The 19,790-nt window shown below is 50.5% G+C and overlaps 1 protein-coding gene across 1 annotated transcript in view; it reads right to left on the bottom strand.

Moving 5' to 3' along the window:
- Nucleotides 1-19,400, bottom strand: part of IL4R (interleukin 4 receptor) — a 52,310-nt gene extending 32,910 nt beyond the window's left edge. The window contains 1 exon segment of the mRNA XM_030924609.1: nt 19,350-19,400. The gene's annotated coding sequence lies outside the window, so the exon portion shown is untranslated.
- Between the last annotated feature and the right edge of the window lie 390 nt (nt 19,401-19,790).

Genomic DNA, 19,790 nt, shown 5'->3' with positions numbered 1-19,790 from the left:
AGGAAGGTAAGGCTGCAGTGGGCTGTGTTCATGCCACTGCACTCCAGCCAGGGAAACAGAGAAAGACCCTGTCTCAAAAAATAAAAAATAAGATTTCTAAATTTTAAAAAATGGCGCCACATAATGATTCAGGAGTTAATTCTCCAAGATGTAAATAACAATCCTTAATGTGTATGCAACTAACAACAGAGGGTCAAAATATGTAAGGCAAACACTGAGAGCAGCAAGGAGAAATAGAGAAATCTGCAACTATTCTGAATAATAATATTATTGGATAATATTGGAAGCTGGAGACTTCAACACCTCTCTTGGTAATCGATAGATCCAGCAGGCAGAAATCAGTAAGGACATAGTTGAATTGAACAGTGCTGTCAATCAACTGGATCTAACTGCAGTGTGCAACCACAGCTTGACATCCCTTTGGAAGGAATACTGCTGTCATGTATGACAACAACCAACACAGAGAGGGCCTAAGAATCCCAGGAGGCCTAGAAAGTCTTTACCTAAAAAGTTCTGCCCTCCTATACTGGGCAGCCATTCACTTAACAAACACACAGAGTTTACCACATGCCAAGTTTTCTTTTACACCTTTTACATATACGAATGCATTTAATACTCTATGAAATAGGTAATTTACTTTCTCCATTTTCGGATGAGGAAACCAAGGCACAGAAAGGTTGAGTGATTTGTCTGAGGTTGCACAGCTGTGACAGTCATGGGTCTTAAATCCAGCACTCGGGCTCCAGAGCTTTGGTTCTTAACCACTATCTGTCTAGCAGTCAGAGTCCCTAGTGTTTTGGGGTCAATGACCTATCTGAGCATCTAATGCAAACCCCAAACCCTGTTTCTGGCAATGTGCACACACTTCATTCTGCATTCCATTTTAAGGGTTCACAGAATCCCCAAAGCCCAAGTGAGGACCTCAGGTCAAAGGCCTGTCCTCTAAGCAGCGGGCAGCTTTTGAGGCTCTTTGAGCAGGGGAGTGGCAAAGTTTTGAGAAGTCTGGGGGGATGTGGGCAGTTAGCAGTTGCTGCAGATGAGGCTCACCCTGCCTCTTCTCCACATCACAGCCAGAGCCATTTTAAAATCAGAAATGAGGCCAGGGCCAGCTCACACATTCAATGCCCCCTGGCTCCTAAAGGTCTTCTTCACAGGGGCCACAGATCCCCAAGGGGTTCACAGCTCATCAGAGAAGCATCTCTGACTTAGAATAAAATCCAAGCCCTTGCGTGAAAAAAGCCAGTTCCCAGAGTACACACCCCCGACTCCATTTATGTAAGACTTGAAATCACATAACTATGGAAATGGAAAACACATCAGTGGTTGCCAGGGGCTAAGGGGGTGGGTCAGGAAGGGAGTTGGATGTGGCTATAAAAGGAGAACAGGAGCCATCCTTGTGATGATAGAACTGTGCTGGATCCTGGCCGCATACACAAACCTATGCCGTGATAAAATTGTGTAGCACTAAACCACACATGCGTATGCAAACACAAAAATTAGTACACGTAAATCAGGAAATCCGAACAAGGTCAGTAGATTGTATCAGTGTCAATATCCCAGCTGTGATACTGTATTACAGATTTCTACAATCTTGCCCTTGGGGGGAACAGCATAGAGGCGGGGGGTCTCTCTATGATTTCTTTTTCTTTTTCATTTTGAGATGGAGTCTCACTCTGTTGCCCAGGCTGGGGTGCAGTGGCGCGATCTTGGCTCATGGCAACCTCCGCCTCCCGGGCTCAAGTGATTCTCCTGCCTCAGCCTCCCCAGTAGCTGGGACTATAGGTGTGCCACCATGCCCGGCTAATTTTTGTATTTTTAGTAGAGATGGGATTTCATCACATTGGCCAGGCTGGTATCAGACTCCTGACCTCAAGTGATCTGCCCACCTCAGCCTCCCAAAGTGCTGTGATTACAGGCGTAAGCCACCACGCCCGACCTCTCTATGATTTCTTCCAACTGTGTATAAATCTTTAGTTATCTGAAAACAAAAAGTTTAAGAAAATGAAGAAAAGAGCCAAGCCCCCTGACAAGCTAGCTTCTGCTTACCCCCCTAACATTTCCCTCCTATCCCCTCTCCCTCTTCTGCAATCCTCCATTGGCCTATGAGCCCTGGGATGCACTCCCAGCTCTCCCCTCTCCAAGTGTTTGCACCAGAAACACTTCAGAAGCCTTCTCTGAACCCCCTCATCTAATGCGGGCCCACCCTGTGACTTCTTATCACAACACCCTGTTTATTTCTGTCACAGTACTTATCACTATCTCTAATCAGATTAGTGAGGTTACATGTGTGAATGTTTATTTTATTTCAAGATACAGATAGCAAAGATAGATAGCTTTGACTGCAAAAATGTTTTCAACTTCCCTAGATTTTTTTTTTTTTTTTTTTGAGACGGAGTTTCACTCTGTTCCCCAGGCTGGAGTGCAGTGGCGTGATATCGGCTCACTGCAACCTCTGCCTCCCAGGTTCAAGCAATTCTTGTGCCTCAGCCTCTTGAGTAGGTGGGATTACAGGTGTGTGCCACCACACCCAGCTAATTTTTTCTATTTTTAGTAGAGACAGGGTTTCCCCATGTTGGCTGGGCTAGTCTTGAACTCCCGACCTCAAGTGATTGACCTGCCTTGGCCTCCCAAAGTGCTGGGATTACAGGCGTGAGCCACTGTGTCTGGCCTAGATCAAAATATGCCATAAGAAAAAGACAGACGGCAAGTGTGTTAGTCCATTTTTGCATTGCTATAAAGAAATATCTGAGACTGAGTAATTTACAATTACAGAGAAAAGAGGTTTAATTGGCTTATGGCTCTGCAGGCTGTACATGAAGCATAGCACACGTATCTACTTGGCTTCTGGGGAGGCCTCAGGCAGCTTTTATTCACGGGGAAGGCAAAAGGGGGGCAGGCGTACATGCTCTGCTCACTGCTTCATCCCCAGTGCCTAAAACAGTGCCTGATACAGGTATATAATGTGTTCAATAAACATATATTAAATGAATGAATGGTTAAAATTCAGCAATAATAGGCTGTGCACGGTGGCTCACGCCTGTAATCCCAGCACTTTGGGAGGCCGAGGCAGGTGGATCACCTGAAGTCAGGAGTTCACCAACATGGTGAAATCCCGTGTCTACAAAAATACAAAAATTAGCCGGGCATGATGGTGGGTGCCTGTAATCCCAGCTACTCGGGAGGCTGAAGCAGGAGAATCACTTGAACCTGGGAGGCAGAGGTTGCAGTGAGTCGAGACCACACCATTGCACTCCAGCCTGGGCAACAGAGCGAGGTTCTGTCTCAAAAAAAAAAAAAAAAAAAAAAAAAAAAAATCAGCAATAATAAATTCAATCATCTTTTTTTTTTTTTAGATGGAGTCTCACTCTGTCACCAGTCTGGAGTGCAGTGGTACGATATCAGCTCACTGCAACCTCCGCCTCCTGGGTTCAAGTGATTGTTCTGCCTCAGCTCCCCTGAGTAGCTGGGACTACAGGAGCACACCACCACGCCCAGCTAATTTTTGTATTTTTAGTAGAGACGGGGTTTCACCATGTTGGCCAGGATGGTCTTGATCTCTTGACTTCGTGATCTGCCCGCCTCAGCCTCCCAAAGTGCTGTGATTACAGGCGTGAGCCACTGCGCCTGGCCTCAATAATCATTTTTAAACATGAACCAGGTCCCAAGCTTTTGTCCATAGTAACTGTATAAGAAGTACTTATTTTGTGCCTGGCACTGTTCTAAGTACTTACAATATATTAGTCAATTCGGTTCTCCCAAAGACCCTATGAGGTAGGTGCCATCAACGTTCCCATTTTACAGATGAGAAGACTGAGGCACAAAAAGGCTAGAGCACTTGCTGGTGGTCGCAGAGCCATAACCCAGGCATTGTCACTCCAGAATACATGTGTTTAAGGACTGTGCTTGCTGACCCTTGAAATGCAGTCCCCAAAACCCTGGAGCTTTGTCTGGGGAGCCCCATTGGCCTGAGACCCATTGGCCTGAGCCCCAGAGAGAGCAAGTGACAAGGCCAAGGTCACAGAGTTAGGCAGTAGCAAAGTCGGTGAAGGCCCCAGCCAGGAAATGAGCAGAAGCAGGGGCCTGGGAAAACATGCCCGCCAGCAGGAGAACACACTTAACTCACGTCTTAAAAAAACTCGGGGGAGATTAAGTGATTAAGCCTTGAAATGTCAGAAGCCAGCAGCAGCCTGGAAGCAACCCAGCAGGGCTCTTTCCAAACCCATGGCAGGTGGGTGGGGTGGGCAGAGGAGTGGGGGCGTGCAGTGGGTGGTAGAGGCCTTCTGCTCTTCTTCCTTCTGGGCAGAAAACCTGGCTTGGAGGAGGGGCTGGTTCTGCAGACAGGATGCAAGCAGCTCTGTGACAGGTGGCATGTGGAGAGGAATCCAGGGACAGCAGGGGTTTCAGGTGGGGGCTGGGGGCTCTGGAGCCGCTGACCCCTGAAACTCCATGATACAAACTGGCCTGAAACCTTACCTCCTGTGGCGCAATCAGTTAGTCATGCTGCTTATAAGAAACCAGCCCAGAGCTTCCTCTGGCTTCTGGGACAGCTGGGTTGGGCTGGGCTGGCGGGAAGCTAGGCATGCACTTCTTCCTGGGACAGCAACCTTCCCAGAACTGAGGTTTCCAGAACCAGCAGCCACGTCAGTGGCCCCACTGGGATGGTAAGGCAGGCCAGGCCAGGGCTCCAGAATGGCCTAGGCTATGCCTGGTTTGCTCCATCCCCAGCCCAGCCAGTGGGAGGGAGGGGAGGCAACAGACTGGCTCTGTAGCCACCAGAAACACAAATCAGCACCCTCCAAAAACAGCATTCACCAGCCTCCCTGTGGGCCTGCTGTGGTTCACCCGTCCTCACCCACTAGCTCAAATACCTCATTTATTCTCCTTCTCTTTTTTTGTTTTAGAGACAGGGTCTCGCACTGTGGCTAGAATACAGTAGCACCATCAAGGCTCACTGCAGCCTTGAACTCCTGGGCTCAAGTGATCCTCCCGCCTTAGCCTCCCAAGAAGCTGGGACTGCAGGCACATGCCACCATGTTTGGATAATTTTTAAATTTTTGTAGAGATGGGATCTCTTTCTATGGCCCGGGCTGGAGTGCTGTGGCACAATCACAGCTCACTGCAGCCTCAAACTCCTGGCCTCAAGCAAACCTCTTGCCTTGGCCTTCCAACGTGCTACAGGCATGAGCTGCCATGTCCAGGCATCTCCTCATTTATTCTTGCTGTGGGTGTTTTCCAAGCACTTCCTATATGCTGGCTATTACAGATGCAAACAGGCCATTCATTCATTCATTCCTTTCTTCTTTTAACAAATATTTGAGCAAGGAAGAAGTTACTGGAGCGTTTTGAGCAAAGAAGTGACATGACGAGACTAAAAAAGACCTGTCTTGCCTGGGTGGTGGGCAACGGGTAGAAGTGGGTACCAATGAGGAGGCTGCCACTCTGGCCCCAGAGACAAGTGCCAGGGCTTACACCAGGCTGCGGGGATGGGGAGGTTGAGAAGGGGCTGAATTCTAGAGCTGTATTGAAGATAGAGCCCACAGGATTTGCTGACAGGATGGATGCTGTGGGGTGGGAGAGAGAACAGGAGGGCTAATAGGAGTCAAGAATGATTCCAGAGCCGCCGGCCTTTTCCAAGATGGCGGCCTGTAGGGGGAGCCCGTGTGAGAGGCCAGCCTGCTGGGCAAGCTGCAGGACTTCAGATTAGTAGAGGAGGCTGTTAGCAGGTCCTCAGGGAAGACCCTCCCTCGTCCTAGAGGGTCAGGTTTCTTTAGCGGGGATGCACAAGAATTCTCCCGGGGAGGGGCCCGGCATCCTGCACACAGCAGGCACTCAATACGTGATCATGTGTATTTTATTTTATTCTTATTTTAACAGGTATACAGTGTTTCCTTGGTGCCAGACACTAGCCTAGGTGCTTTAAGCCCTCCCTATGAGATAAGTATAATTATTAAACCCATTTTACAGATTCTGAAGGGTTTTTTTTGTTTTGGTTTGGTTTTTTTGAGACAGAGTCTCACTCTGTAGTCCAGGCTGGGTGCAATGGTGCGATCTCAGTTCACTGCAACCTCTGTCTCCCAGGTTCAAGCAGTTCTTCTGTCTCAGCCCCCCGAGTAGCTGGGACTACAGGTACCCACGACCACGCCCAGCTAATATTTTTGTATTTTTAGTAGAGACAGGGTGTTGCCATGTTGGCCAGGCTGGTCTCAAACTCCTGACCTCAGGTGATCCACCCGCCTCAGCCTCCCAAAGTGCTGGGATTACAGGTGTAAGCCACTGCGCCTGGCAGATTCTGAGGGTTCTTATGAGAGGGCGGGGTATGGGAGGGAATGAGGAAAGACCGAGTGAATAGGCAGGCAGGAGGGAGGACATGGCCCACTTCCCACCCTACGAGCTGGGCTCTTGGCTGGAGCAAGGGGGAGAAGGAGTGACTAGGATGGCAGCTGGAAGGTTGGCAGGCCAAGGACAACACCGTCTGCCAGGCCATGGCAGTAGACTCAAACTCTGTCTCTAGGGCAGTGGGGAGCCAGTGAAGGCTATTAAGCAGGAGAGGAGAGGGCTGAGATGAGAGCTAGCAAAGAGGCGGCAGGTTTGAGCCTGTTTGGGAGGGGCAGGCAGCAGGGACTTGGTGGTGCTTGGTGGGGAAAGCAGGGTGGAGAGAGCGGAAACAGAGGGGAAAGTGGCCTCGGGCTGGGGTGGTGGGGAGGACCCCAGGGACCCTTCCCACGATGGAGAGCCGAGAAGAGAAGCAGATTTGCCGGGGAAGACCACGCGCTCTGGCGCACTGCGGACACTTTGTGTCCACACAGTCAACAGGCAACTCCATCCGGGAGCCTGGAACCCAGGCCTGTCTTCAGAAGATTCCTGAGGCCCAAGGGAGGAGACAGGGCCTGAGGACACTGTGTCCAGAAGCCACCTGCTCACGAGCAGCAGCCAGCCTGGCCTCCATCTTTCTGCAACCCGTTATCTTGCTTTATTTCTCTGCATTCGTTGTGGCATGTTGCACACTCAGGCGTTATGTGTTTGGTGCTCATATCCCCTACTGCAAGGCCAGCTTACACAAGGCCAGTGTCGATCCCACTCACAGCCATCTCCCCAGAGCCTAGTGTGCCTGGCACACAGCAGGCATTCCATGAATATTTGCTAAATGGAAGAAACAACCGGATGAATTCCCCCGGCCGTGTGCAGGGAGGCCTGGCTAGTCATCCCCAATTTTCCACCTCTCCCTGCTGGGCAAATGCTGGCAAATCCTGGCTTGGAGTCCCCTTAAATGTCCTAATACAGGCACAGATCTCAGCCATCTCAGGGCCCTGACCTCTGGAGAGCTGGTTATCGACTATCACTCATTGTCCTGAGCAGCGGAAGATGGCCTCTGGCGCCAGGGTGCTGATGAGATTTTGACTGTCTTAGTGACAGCTATGGCTCCCAGCTGGCCTCCTTCATGAGGTCTGCAGAGGTCACTGCGACTGGCCATGTGTCCCCACTTCCTTCAGCCATGAGAGGCCATGCCCTGGGCCCTTCTGTCCTTGGTTTCACCCCTCTCCAACTGGGTGCAACTTTGCTCACCAGCCTTGGCGTTGGTTGTACCAATCTCACAAACAAAAAAGCACTTGAATGCTGGGCACGGTGGCTCCTACCTGTAATCCGAGCAATTTAGGAGGCTGAGGCAGGTAGATCACTTGAGTCCAGGAGTTCGAGACCACCCTGGGTAACATGGCAAGACCCCTGTCTCTACCAAAAATACAAAAAAAATTGCCAGGCATGGTGGCACATGCCTGTAGTCTCGGCTATTAAGGGAGATGAGGCAGGAGGATGGCTTGAGCCCAGGAGGTCACGGCTGCAGTGAACTGTGATCATGCCACTGCACTCCAGCCTAGGCAACAGAGTGAGACCGTATCTCTAAAAAAAAAAGAAGCCCTTGAGCCTCACTCACTCAACCATGAACCCAATCCAAGGAGCACTGCAGATGCAATTAATATCATCTCCACTGCAGAGATAGAGAAGCTGAGGCCCAGAGAGGGTGAGGAACCTGCCTAAGGATGCACAGCTAGTGAGTGGGCCAGGATTTGAACCCAGGCCTTTGGCTCTGGAGTCCACAGCACAGTCTGTGGAAGATACGGTCCAACACCCTCCCTGCAAGCACAGAGGAAGGAATGAGGCTGAGGGGGCTTCAGAAGTTGCCCAAGGTGACCCTGACGGAGCAGGAAGTAATCAGGCAGGAATTTAGAATCTGGCCTTTGTCACCATTTGCTCGGCCCTCAGCAGCAGTGAACTTGTCTCAACAATGACCAGGACTTTGCCCACGGGGCAAACCCAAAGCCAGGACAACACATGGGCACAGGTAAGAGCTTCCTGTTCATTTTCTCTTTGCAGACTGGTGTACGGAAGGCAGTGGGTGGGGTTCTCCCCATGGAGCTCTTCCTATTGTCTCACCCCATACCATTCCTGGATGGGTGGAGACACACAGACATGGGGGCCACCCTGGTGGGCAGGGACCCCCGAGCATCGAAGACACAGAAGCATAACTCTGGGCCTGAGTGCAGGCTCCAACCTGAATGGGTGGGAGACTGTGGTGGGCTGGGGTCTACTCAGACCCTCAGTCTCCTCATCTGTGAAATGAGAATAAGATCACTTGCTTCATGGCTGGTTGCAAGGCGGTGAAGAGGCCGTGGCTGGGTGGGAAAGACCTGGGACAGTGCTGGTGGAGTGGTTGGCAAAGGCTCATCTCTAAGCACCAAGAAAACTCTTTGAGACCTTGAGCAAATGACAGCTGCCACGACAGCACACGCAGGATGTCACAGGCACAAGCTGAGCAAAGGAAGCCGGGCTCAAAACAGCAATACTGCCTGGTTCTGTTTAGATAAAGGAGATAAATTGATCTTGGAGTTGGCAGTCAGGACAGTGACCTTGGAGGACAGGGCTGTGACCTGGCAGAGGCAGGAGGAAACCTTCTGGGAGGCTTGTTACGCATTGCTACTTGATTAGGTCATATGCATGTGCTAATTTTGTGAAAATGGATGAAGCTTTACACTTGTCTGTGCGCATGTCTGCATGTATGCTGTGATAAAAAGGCAAAGAAAGCCGGGCGTGGTGGCTCACGCCTGTAATCCCAGCACTTTGGGAGGCTGAGGCGGGTGGATCACGAGGGCAGGAGTTTGAGACCAGCCTGGCCAACATGGTGAAACCTTGTCTCTACTAAAGATACAAAAATTAGCCAGGCGTGGTGGCGCGCGCCTGTAATCCCAGCTACTCAGGAGGCTGAAGCAGGAGAATTGGTTGAACCCAGGAGGCAGAGGTTACAGTGAACTGAGATCGTGCACTGCACTCCAGCCTGGACGACAGAGCAAGACTCCATCTCAAAAAAAAAAAAAAAAAGAAAGAAAGAAAAGGAAAAAAAAAAAAAAGAAAACAGACAAGAACAAGAAGGAAGGGAGAGGGCAGAGGCTGCCATCTAGGTTGTTGGGTGGAGAGCAAAGATCTCAGAACCACTAACCCTCAGGGTAGGTGGGATCCCAATGGCTCCTTAATCCACTCCCGATGATACCTCAGTCCCTAGGCCTCTCCAGAGGCCACCAACCCTCTACTTCTCTGCCTCTGGCCCGCAGCCCACAGCCACCTCCACTGTGGCCACAGAGCCACCTCTTCTGCAGTAGACTCAGATACTTACAGGGACACAGTCACGTGACCTCAAGGAGTAGAGATGGGACAAGTAGAAAACACAGCCCCCTGTGATAAAGGACAGCTACTTTTTTGCCACATGAAAATGAAGGCTTGCATGTTGCTAGATCTTTTGATTTTTCAAAAGTTAGAAATTTATATTTTTATGTGTGTTCTCCTGATTTCTTTTTTTTTTTTTTTTTTTTTTTTTTTTGAGATGGAAAGTTTTCTCTGCTGCCCAGGCTGGAGTACAATGGCACCATCATAGCTCACTGCAGCTGCGACCTCCTGGGCTCAAGTGATCCTCCTGCCTCAGCCTCCCGAATTGCTGGGACTGGTAAGCGGGTAGTGCTGGGAAGGCAGAGTGTGGTCCCTTTAAATAATACAGAAGAGTGGAAGGGAAGTGCTGCAAGGAGGAGGGCGTGGTCCCTGGCTAGGGTTCCATCCTCATGGACCTAGGTGAGGACAAGCATTTCCTGCCCAAATGTTGCATTTCCCAAGACCACCCTGGCCTGCCATGCCCCCATCCTGTGCCTATAACCCACCCCCTGCCCAAGAAAAAAAAAAAAAAAAAAAAAAACAGAGGGAAAGGCAGGACAGGTCATATTCCTATTTTATGGATGAAGAAACTGAAGCCCAAACCAAGAAAATTACTTGCCCAATATTATAGTTACAGAGCAGAGACGTCACCGCAAGCTTTGCTGCAGCTGTTGTTTTTAAACTCATCTGACTCATGAGTACAGGAGTACTGATGTCGTCACATAAAATAGAATTCATGACAATGATGTCTTGAGTAAGTATTAGAAGAGAGAAGGTGGATGGCTTCTTTGTTTTTGTTGTTTTGAGAATGTCTCACTGTGTCACCTAGACTGGAGTGCAATGGAGCAATCATAGCTCCCTGTAGCCTTGAATTCCTAGGCTCAAGTGATTCTCCCACCTCAGTCTTCCGAGTAGCTGGAACTACAGCCGCACGCCACCACACTCAGCTAATTTTTATTTTTTGGTAGAGATGGGGTCTTACCAGGTTGCCCAGGCTGGAAGTTGGCTCTTTTATACTGATTAAAGGAGCAATTCAGCCAGCCGCGGTGGCTCACGCCTGTCATCCCAGCACTTTGGGAGGCTGAGGCGGGCGGACTGCTTAATCCTAGGAGTTTGAGATTGGCCCGGGAAACATAGCAAAACCCCATCTCTACAAAAAATACAAAAATTAGCTGGCCATGGGAGTGCACATCTGTAGTTCCAGTTACTCGGGAAGCTGAGATGGGAGGAACACCTGTGCCTGGGGAGGCTGAGGCTGCAGTGAGCCATGATCACACCACAGAACTCCAGCCTGGGCAACAGAGTGAGACCCTATCTCAAAAAAATGGAACAATTCACCAAAAAGGTATAAAAATCCTGAACCCTTATTCTATTCATATGGCTACGCACTTAACAACATAGCTTCAAAAATAAAGCAAAAAACTGACAGACTCAAAAGGAGAAATGAAAATCCTCTATTATGGTGAATTGTAATTGTATTATGGTGGGAGGTAAATCAGGTAAAAAAAAAAACACATAATGACATAACAAATACAGATAATATAATAGCTAGCTTGATCAAATAGATACATTTCTAGAACCTTATACCCAACAGAAAATATACATCCTTTTCAAACACAAGAGGAAAAAAACGACCAGAAAATCCTGTAAAGATCTCAGCAAATTCTCCACCACTGATATTATAGAAACCACATATATTGACCACAACAACCATAATGACCAAATTTAGAAATCAACAATAAAAAGATAACTTTAAAAATTCCATCTGTCTCAAAAATTTAAAAAGCACATAATTATGTAAGTCTTAAAATGGAAACCAAAAGGAAAATTCTAAACTGGGCGGTGAATAACATTGTGTAACAACTTGTGGAATGAATCCAAAGCAGTACTCAAAGAAAAAATGATAGCCTTTTAACCTGAAGTAGATTTATTAGAGAGCATGAAAAACTGGAAACTCTTAGCTTCAGACAAGGACTCTCAGAATAGAAGGAACTTGGATTAACAGCAGCTCATACAGAAAAGAAACATGGAGATTTTAGCTGACAAGCCCAATATGCACTCCAAGTGGGATATGGCTGCTACACAGTATGATTCCAGGTTGCATCAACAGAAGTATAAGCTCCAGATCTAAGGAGGTGATAGTCTCCTTCCTCTTTGACCAAACAGTCTTTGTGCGAGACTCCAACCAATTGAATCATGTCCAAAGCCAGGCAAAACTTATAATCTCCTGAGTCAAGGAGAATGCCTGAAATAACTACAGTTGTGTAGCCTGAATAAGAGAAATATCCGAGTTTGGAGGGAGATGGTCACTACCTCCAAGGGGCAGAAACGGACCCAGAAAGTGGAAGCTCCTAGAAAGCTAATTTGGGCTGTGCACAGTGGCTCACACCTATAATAATCAGCACTTTGGGAGGCCGAGGTGGGCGGATCACCCTAGGTCAGGAGTTTGAGACCAGTCTGGCCAGCATGGTGAAACCCCATTGCTATTAAAAATATAAAAATTAGCCGGGCATGGTGGTGCATGCCTGAAATCCCAGCTACTCAGGAGACTGAGGCAGGAGAATCACTTGAACACAGGAGGCAGAGGTTGCAGTGAGTCAAGACCGCGCCACTACACTCCAGCCTAGGCAGCAGAGACTCCATCTCGAAAAAAAAAGAAAGCTAATTTGGCTAAATCTCAGGAAGATTTTCTCCCAGCTGGAGCTGCTCACCTGTGGAAATGTGGCTTCTGGAAGAAATACGCTAGAAGCAAGATTGTCGGGAGGCTGTGGCTCTGCCTGCTTGGAGACCTGCCCAACCCAGAGAGCTGGTATCTCTCCTCCCTGTCTTCTCTTTTGAAAAGGCAGAATTCTTCCCTGGCCGCTTCAGGAACACATAAGGCCTTCTCTGGGTTTTTCAAAAATGGTTCTGGGTGACTATGCTCGCTGATTTCCAACCACAAAATGTAATCCTTTAAAACTCTCTTCTTTGGGCTGGATAGTTCAGAACCATGGTTAAATGCACAGGCTTCTGGGGCCGCAGCCCTGGGATTGAATCTGGAGCCGCTTAGGAGCCGTGTCACCCAGGTAAGTCTCTATCCTGAGCCTCAGGTTCCTCCTCAAGGAAATGGGCAGGACACTCACTCATCTCCATTCCTGCACCTAGCACAGAGCGTGATGTGGACTCCAGCCTCCACTGCCAGAGGCCGTGGTTGGGGCCGTGGCTTCGAGATGATTCAAGCACATTACATGTATTATGTACTTTATTTATATTATTATTATATTGTAACATATAATGAAATAATTATATGATCACCATAATGCAGAATCAGTGGGAGCCCTGAGCTTATTTTCCTGCAATTAAATGGTTCCATCCGAGGGCGATGGGAGACAGTGACAGATCATCAGGTATTAGATTCTCATAAGAAGCACGCGTCTGGGGCCTGGCACGGTGGTTTATGCCTGTAAGCCCAGCACTTTGGGAGACTGAGGCAGGTGGATCACCTGAGGCCAGGAGGAGTTCGACACCAGCCTGGCCAATATGGTGAAACCCTGTCTCTACTAAAAATACAAAAATTAGCTGGGTGTGAGGGCATAGGCCTGTAATCCCAGCTACTAGGCTGAGGCAGGAGAATCACTTGAACATGGGAAGGCAGAGATTGCAGTGAGCCGAGATTGCGCCACTGCACTCCAGTCTGAGTGACAAGAGCGAAACTCCGTCTCAAAAAAAAAAAAAAGAACGCAACCCAGATCCTTCACATGTACAGTGCACAAGTGGGTTCACGCTCCTGTGAGAATCATCTAATGCCTCAGCTGATCTGACAGGTGGCCGAGCTTGGGTGGTAGTGTGAGCGATGGGGAAGAGCTGTAAATACAGGTAAAGCTTTGCTTGCTCACCTGCTCACTCGCCACTCACCTCCTGCTGTGTGGCCCTGCTGTATGGGGACCCCTGGTCTGAGACACCGAGGAAAGTGCTCATTCAAAAAACAATATGTAAAATGATTGGACTGTCTGTCAAATGGGGCTTGGAGGAACCAGTTCTGCGCTGCCCACATTCACAGTATTGCTGGGCAGATGGATGGCAGTGAGTACACTGACAATGTACAAAAGTAGATCGATCTAAATGGCAGGTGTGTCTTCAGCACTCAGGCATAGATTTTATTGTGTTTAAACAGCATGGTGAGGACTGAGGACTCTGGAGCTTCTAGGTTCACAGCCCTGCTCTGCCACCTTCAGATGTGTGACCCTGGACAAGTTACTGAACCTCTCTGTGCCTCTGTTACTTCATCTGCAACATTTGCATGAGAGTAGCTCCTATCTGGTAGGGTTATTACACAAGTTAAATGAGACAATGCAGGTATTTGGCCCCAGCTCCCTCCCTGATCTCTGTTCCTAGACCTCCTTCTTACTCGGTTCCATCCAACCACACCAGCTTCCTTGCTGTGGGTCAAACACACCAAGCTCATTCGCGCCTCCAGGCCTTTGCACTCTCTGCTCTCACTGCCAGGATCACTCTTTGCCCAGACAGCCACATGTCTTGGTACTTCAGGTCTCAGCTCAAAAGCCACTTCCTCAAAGTCACCAAGCCCAGAATGCTTTCAGCTCCATGAGGGCCCTCACTTCTGGGTCACTCACTCCCGTGTCCCCAGCCCCTGGCACATTGGCTAAGCAAGCATTAAGCGCCTAGCCCCAGGCTGGCACTCGAGACATGTGAGCGCATGTTATATTCAACTTTGCTTTGCAGGCTAGAGGCTCTAAGACCCAGAACACAGCCCCTCCCACCAGGAACTCAATTCCACCAAAGCCTTGGAAGGCCCCATGGCTACTCTTCCCCTTCCGGGACCCAGTTCCTCCATCTCCAGATGCAAACCCAGCTGGGGACCATCCTCAGCCGAGAGGTTACATACAGCACCCAGGCTGGCTTTAGCACAGACCTCAGATTTCTTAAGCAACCGAGAGGAGGTGAGGAGGCCTGCGGGGGCCCCTAAAGAGAGAATGAGTCAGTCAGAGACAGACCTGAAACCTAAGAGACATCAGCATTTCTTGGAAAGGCAAGAATGGACGCATTTAGACAGAACTGTGCATGCAGAATGAGAGGTAAGCATAGGCCAGTCAGGAAGTGGAGTCTTCTGTCCTCTGTGAGTCCCTCCACCTGGCCCTCTCTTCCTCAGACCTCCATCCCTCATCCCTCTCAAATGTCACCTCCCCAGGGAAGCCCTCCCTGATTCCACCTCCACCCAGCTTTGCTTTCCTTCCTAGCACAGTCTCCACCTGATAGGATATTGCAGGCCCATGTTCTCTCCTGTAAAGCCCTGGGGGCCAGACATTGTTCAGAATTCAGAATGACTCAGGCTGTAGAAAGGTCACCTTGTATAAAATACCCCCCGACGTGCCCACCATGCAGGGCGGGAAAGCACCCAATGATCAATTGCACTAATATCTCTGCAGAAAGACATCTGAGCATCACACCAAAGAGGATAACCACTCTAAACAGCCTCACGTTTAGCTTCAAAATGACTTACGAAAACCTTTCGGTTTTCGGAGGTGATGGATTTCGGAATAACAGATAAAGCTGTCGATCTGTACGTATGTATTGGCTGTACATTGCCTGTCTGCTCAAGTAGAATCTAAACCCTAGGAGAGCAAAGGACTTGGTCCAATGCTCTGACATATATAGGTGCTCAATAAATTCCCGAGGAAGAAATGCAGGAGGAAGCCAGGTGCAGGATATGCAGAAGGGATTCGGTCCAAAATGCAGACAGAAACAGTAATCACTGAGCCCCTTCCAAGGGCAAAATGTCTATACAAACTATCTCATGAACGCTCTCCCTGCAAATATCCATGACAGACGAAGGGAGGCTCAGAGAGGTGAAACAACTTCCTCCGGTTACACACTGGAGAGCTGGGAAGTAGCCAGCTCCGATTTACACCCGGGACCCCCTCTTCAAGCTCAGGCCCTTCTCTCTGCCTCAAGCTCAGAGAAGCAGAGCAATTTGCCGGATGTCATAAAATGGGATGCACCCGGTCTGACAGTGGATTCCCCAGCCTCTGTAGGACCTCGAGCCTCTGCTGGGGTGCTCTGATCCACACTCACCAAGGGCAAGTCTGTGCAACCTCCAGGCAAGCTCCTGGCCTCTCTTCTAGCCCAGCCATGGGAAGTCTACCTAAACGTGGCTGGGCATGTCTCCACTGTGCCAGCCAGGAGGAATACTCAGAAATGTCTTTCTTGGTCACTCCAGCGAACTGGTACAAGCAGGAAAGAATACACGGGAAGAAAAGTAGGATGGAGTCTGTCCCTCAGATGTGGGCCTGAGGCAAGGCTACCACATTCATCTCCGGGTCTCAGTTCTCACCTGCAAAATGGGTGGACTAAATCCCAACCAGTAAAGCTCAAAGGAGGCAACAATAGAGATGTATTCATTTAGGCCAGGCACGCTTGCTCGCATCTATAAACCCAACACTTTAGGAGGCTGAGGCAGGAGGATTGCCTGAGATCAACAGTTCAAGACAAGCCTAGGCAACATAGCAAGATCCTGTCTCTAAAATTGTAAAAACAATTAACCAGGCATGGTGGCACACACCTGTAGTCCTGGCTACTCAGGAGGCTGAGGTGGAAGGATTACTTGAACCCAGGTATCGGATGTACAGTGAGCTATGATTGTGCCACTGTGCTCCAGCCTGGGCAATAGAGAGAGACCATGGCTCTAAAAAAAAAGGGGGTATTCATTTAACAAATACATAGTTTTTACTACATGCCAGGTACTGTTTTATATGCTTGACATACATTAACTCATTTAGTCATCAATACAATGGCATAGTCACTATAATCTCACAAATGCAGAAACTGAGGCTCTGGGAAGTCAGTTACACAGCAAGTAGCAAAGCCAGCATTTGTAGTGGGTGGTCTGGTTCAAGTCCATACTATCATTCCCCAACTATACGTCTTGACAGGTAACAACAGACGTATACATTGATTGTGGACCCACTGGGTGTTGGACATTGTGTGAAGTAGCTTATAAAACATGTCATCAACCCTCACGAAAGCTCACTTTTACAAACGTGAGGAAGCACAGTACCTAGGGGGCTTCTGTCCTGGCCTCACTCCCAGGTACCAGTGAGGGCAGTCGAGAGGTGGGGCATCTAATCCCAAACGCTCTCCTCCATCCTCCCAGATGGGGAAGAGGGCAGGGAGACGGGGGAGGCAGAAGAGGTTCTCTCTTCTCATGTATTTATGTATTTGTTTATTTTGAGACAGGGTTTCGCTCTGTCACCCAGCCTACATACAGTGCAGTGGCGTGATCATAGTTACTGCAGCCTTGACCACCTGGGCTCAAGCTATCCTCCCACCTCAGCCTCCCAAATAGCTGGGGCCAGAGGCACCTGCTACCACGCCTGGCTGAGTTTTTAAATTTTTTTTTTGTAGGAACAGGGTCTCGCTATGTTGCCCAGGCTGGTCTCAAACTCCTGGGTTCAAGCGATCCTCTCTCCTCAACCTACCAAAGTGCTGGGATTGGGCTGGCTTTAGCTCAGCGGTTACTTCGGCGATTCCTTGTAGGATTACACCCAAAGTGCTGGGATTACAGGTGTAAGTCACTGCACCTGGCTTCTTCTCACTTCTTTAACAATTCGTTTCAGCTCCTTTTTGAACTGGGAGCATTCGAAAACTGAACATCCCCACCCTTGCTCTGGGTTGTTTGCAACGCTGGGATTGTATCGTATTAAACATATCAGTCACTGAGTCACTTTCCAGCATTTGGAAACCCTCAGGTTATCTCAGACCTGCCGGTAACTGTATGTGTTGTAACCGGGGTGACTGACGCCAGGTTTTCCTCCCTACTGCCTCCCCAACACCTTCCCCCAGGTTCAGATCCAGAGGCCCAGGGTGGCGCCCAGGAATCTGCATTGTTGCTTTTACAACTGAAACGAAGGTAAAATACACTGGCCCAACGACGCTCCTTGGCACGGCATTCAAGGCCTTCCACAATGCAGCCCAGCCCACCCTTCCATCCATCTCTGGCTTCTCCTTACTCTCTAGGTTCCATACACAGTACCCTTTCACACCTCCCAGCCTCCGCCCACTCTGTGCCCACCTTTACCTCCGATCCTCCACCTGCCAGATTCCCCTGCTCCACTTACAAGGCTAGCTCAGGGTCCCCCGGTGCTAGGAAGCCTGGCCCAGTGCCCTGTGAAGAGCTGATCCCCTCTGGCTTGTGGTCCTGCAGCCACTGGTGCATCTGTACCCTCGCAGCCCCCACACTGTCACGTGTGTCTTCCTGCAGAGGGGGTGCTCCTTGAGGCAAGCACCAGTGTCCAGAACACCACCCAAGGCCCCGCAGGAGTTGAATGAGTGCGAGTGAATGAGTGGCTTAGCGGGTCACCTCCCATTCATGGGCTGGGCTAGCTGAGTTCTAAGAAACCCCTGCAGGACCCTGGAATGCTCTAATGTGCAGGACACCCTGGCCAAACATACACCCGAGCCTGTTTCCCCATCGGACTTTGGGATTTTGATAAAGGCACTGAGGTCCCAGCAAATGCCTTGGGCTCCTCAAAGGTCACTGGTGGCAGAGAAGTGCAGTGGGTCATGCCTCCCTGAGGGCTGGGGAAGGGCAGAGACTAGAACTGAAGCAGGGTTAGCGCTGGCCTGGGGGCATTCCTTGAACCCCAGAAGCAGACAAAATAGCAATCCCCTATCTTGCTTAATTCTAAGAAATCCAGATTTTGTTTAAAAAAAAAAAAATCAGGGCTCAGTAGCTCACACCTGTAATCCCAGCATTGTGGGAGGCCAAGATGGGAGGATTACTTGAGGCCAGCCTGGGCAACATAGTGAGACCTCATCCCTATAAAATAAATTTTTAAAAAGAAAATAAAGATCAGATTCCTGGGTTTACTGAATCTGAATCTCAGGGCGAGGAACTGGGAATCTGCATTTTAAGCAAATCTCCCGGAGATTCTGGTTATTGTGGTGGCTCCTCAAACGTGATTGAGAGATGGAGAGCACCTGGCTCTGGCGTGGGATTGCCTGGGTTCCAGTCCTGCTGCCCCACGGACTCCCAGGTGGGCGGCACCTCGGGACAAGCTATTAAAGTGGCCAGGATCTCGGTGACTTCATCTGTACAATGGCCATGACGCACAGCACAGGCCACAGAGAGGTTAGTGGGAGGTTTCCCTCGGCATCCTTTCAGTAAAACAAGTCCTAGTCAATGATCGCCATCAGTGGGTCCCTCTGATAACTCGGAGGCGGAGACCGCAGGTCCAAAGAGCCTTGTTTCCCCAGATTCACTGACCTAGTACTCAAATGTACAGTTCTCAGAACTTTTCCCACCCTTTGTCTCTCCGAAGTCCTCAATGACTTCCTGAGCGCCGGGCAGGGCGCCACTGCCCGGAGAAGAGGGGCTGCGTGGCCCCCGACAGCCTAACTCCAAGACCCCCACCCCGCAGGCCGTCCCGGCGGAGGTCTCACGGCCACCACCCGCTTTGGGGAGCGCTGGGTGTCCACGAACCCCTGGCCTCGCGCCTCCTCGGCCGCCGGCTCGGGCCCCCCGCGCGGGGTCGGGGTGGTCCCCGTAGTCCCCGCTGCCCGGGTCCCCGCCGGCGGCCGAGCCCTTCCCGAACCTCCTCAGCCTGCGTGCCCGGGCGATACCCTCGCACCCCGATCGGCGCGCGGGCCCCGGGTCCTACCTGCGCGCCCCTGCTCCATTCGCCGTCCGGGAGCCCGAGCGGGAAGTGGGGGACCCCTTGGCGGCCCTGCCCTGGCCGGCGCCGCGCGGGGCTTTCCTAGGCGCGGAGACCCAGCCCGCCCCGGCTTCCTGCGCCCCGCCCCGGCGCCCGGCAGATTTGCATGCGCCGCCCCGCCGGCGCGCCCGGCCCGGGTCCCGGCTACCTCGCGCCCTTGTCGCTGTCCCTGCCGCCGCTGGACAGTCCGAGCCGCCGTCCTCTGCTGGGGCCGACCCCAGCACCCCGCTGGGGGTCTTGCGGCGCGCTTCCTCCCACGCTGCAGGCCGAGGTCACGCTCAGCGGAGAACTCTGTCGTGGATCCCCTTGGTCTCGGAATAAGACGCCCACGCCGACCAGGCCTCCAGGACCTACTCCTGCCTGGCCTACGCGGCCTCCCCTGCGCTG

This window comes from Rhinopithecus roxellana, chromosome 20, assembly GCF_007565055.1.
Source record: "Rhinopithecus roxellana isolate Shanxi Qingling chromosome 20, ASM756505v1, whole genome shotgun sequence".
NCBI lineage: Eukaryota > Metazoa > Chordata > Mammalia > Primates > Cercopithecidae > Rhinopithecus > Rhinopithecus roxellana.
This window is presented reverse-complemented; position numbering and strand designations above follow the sequence as displayed.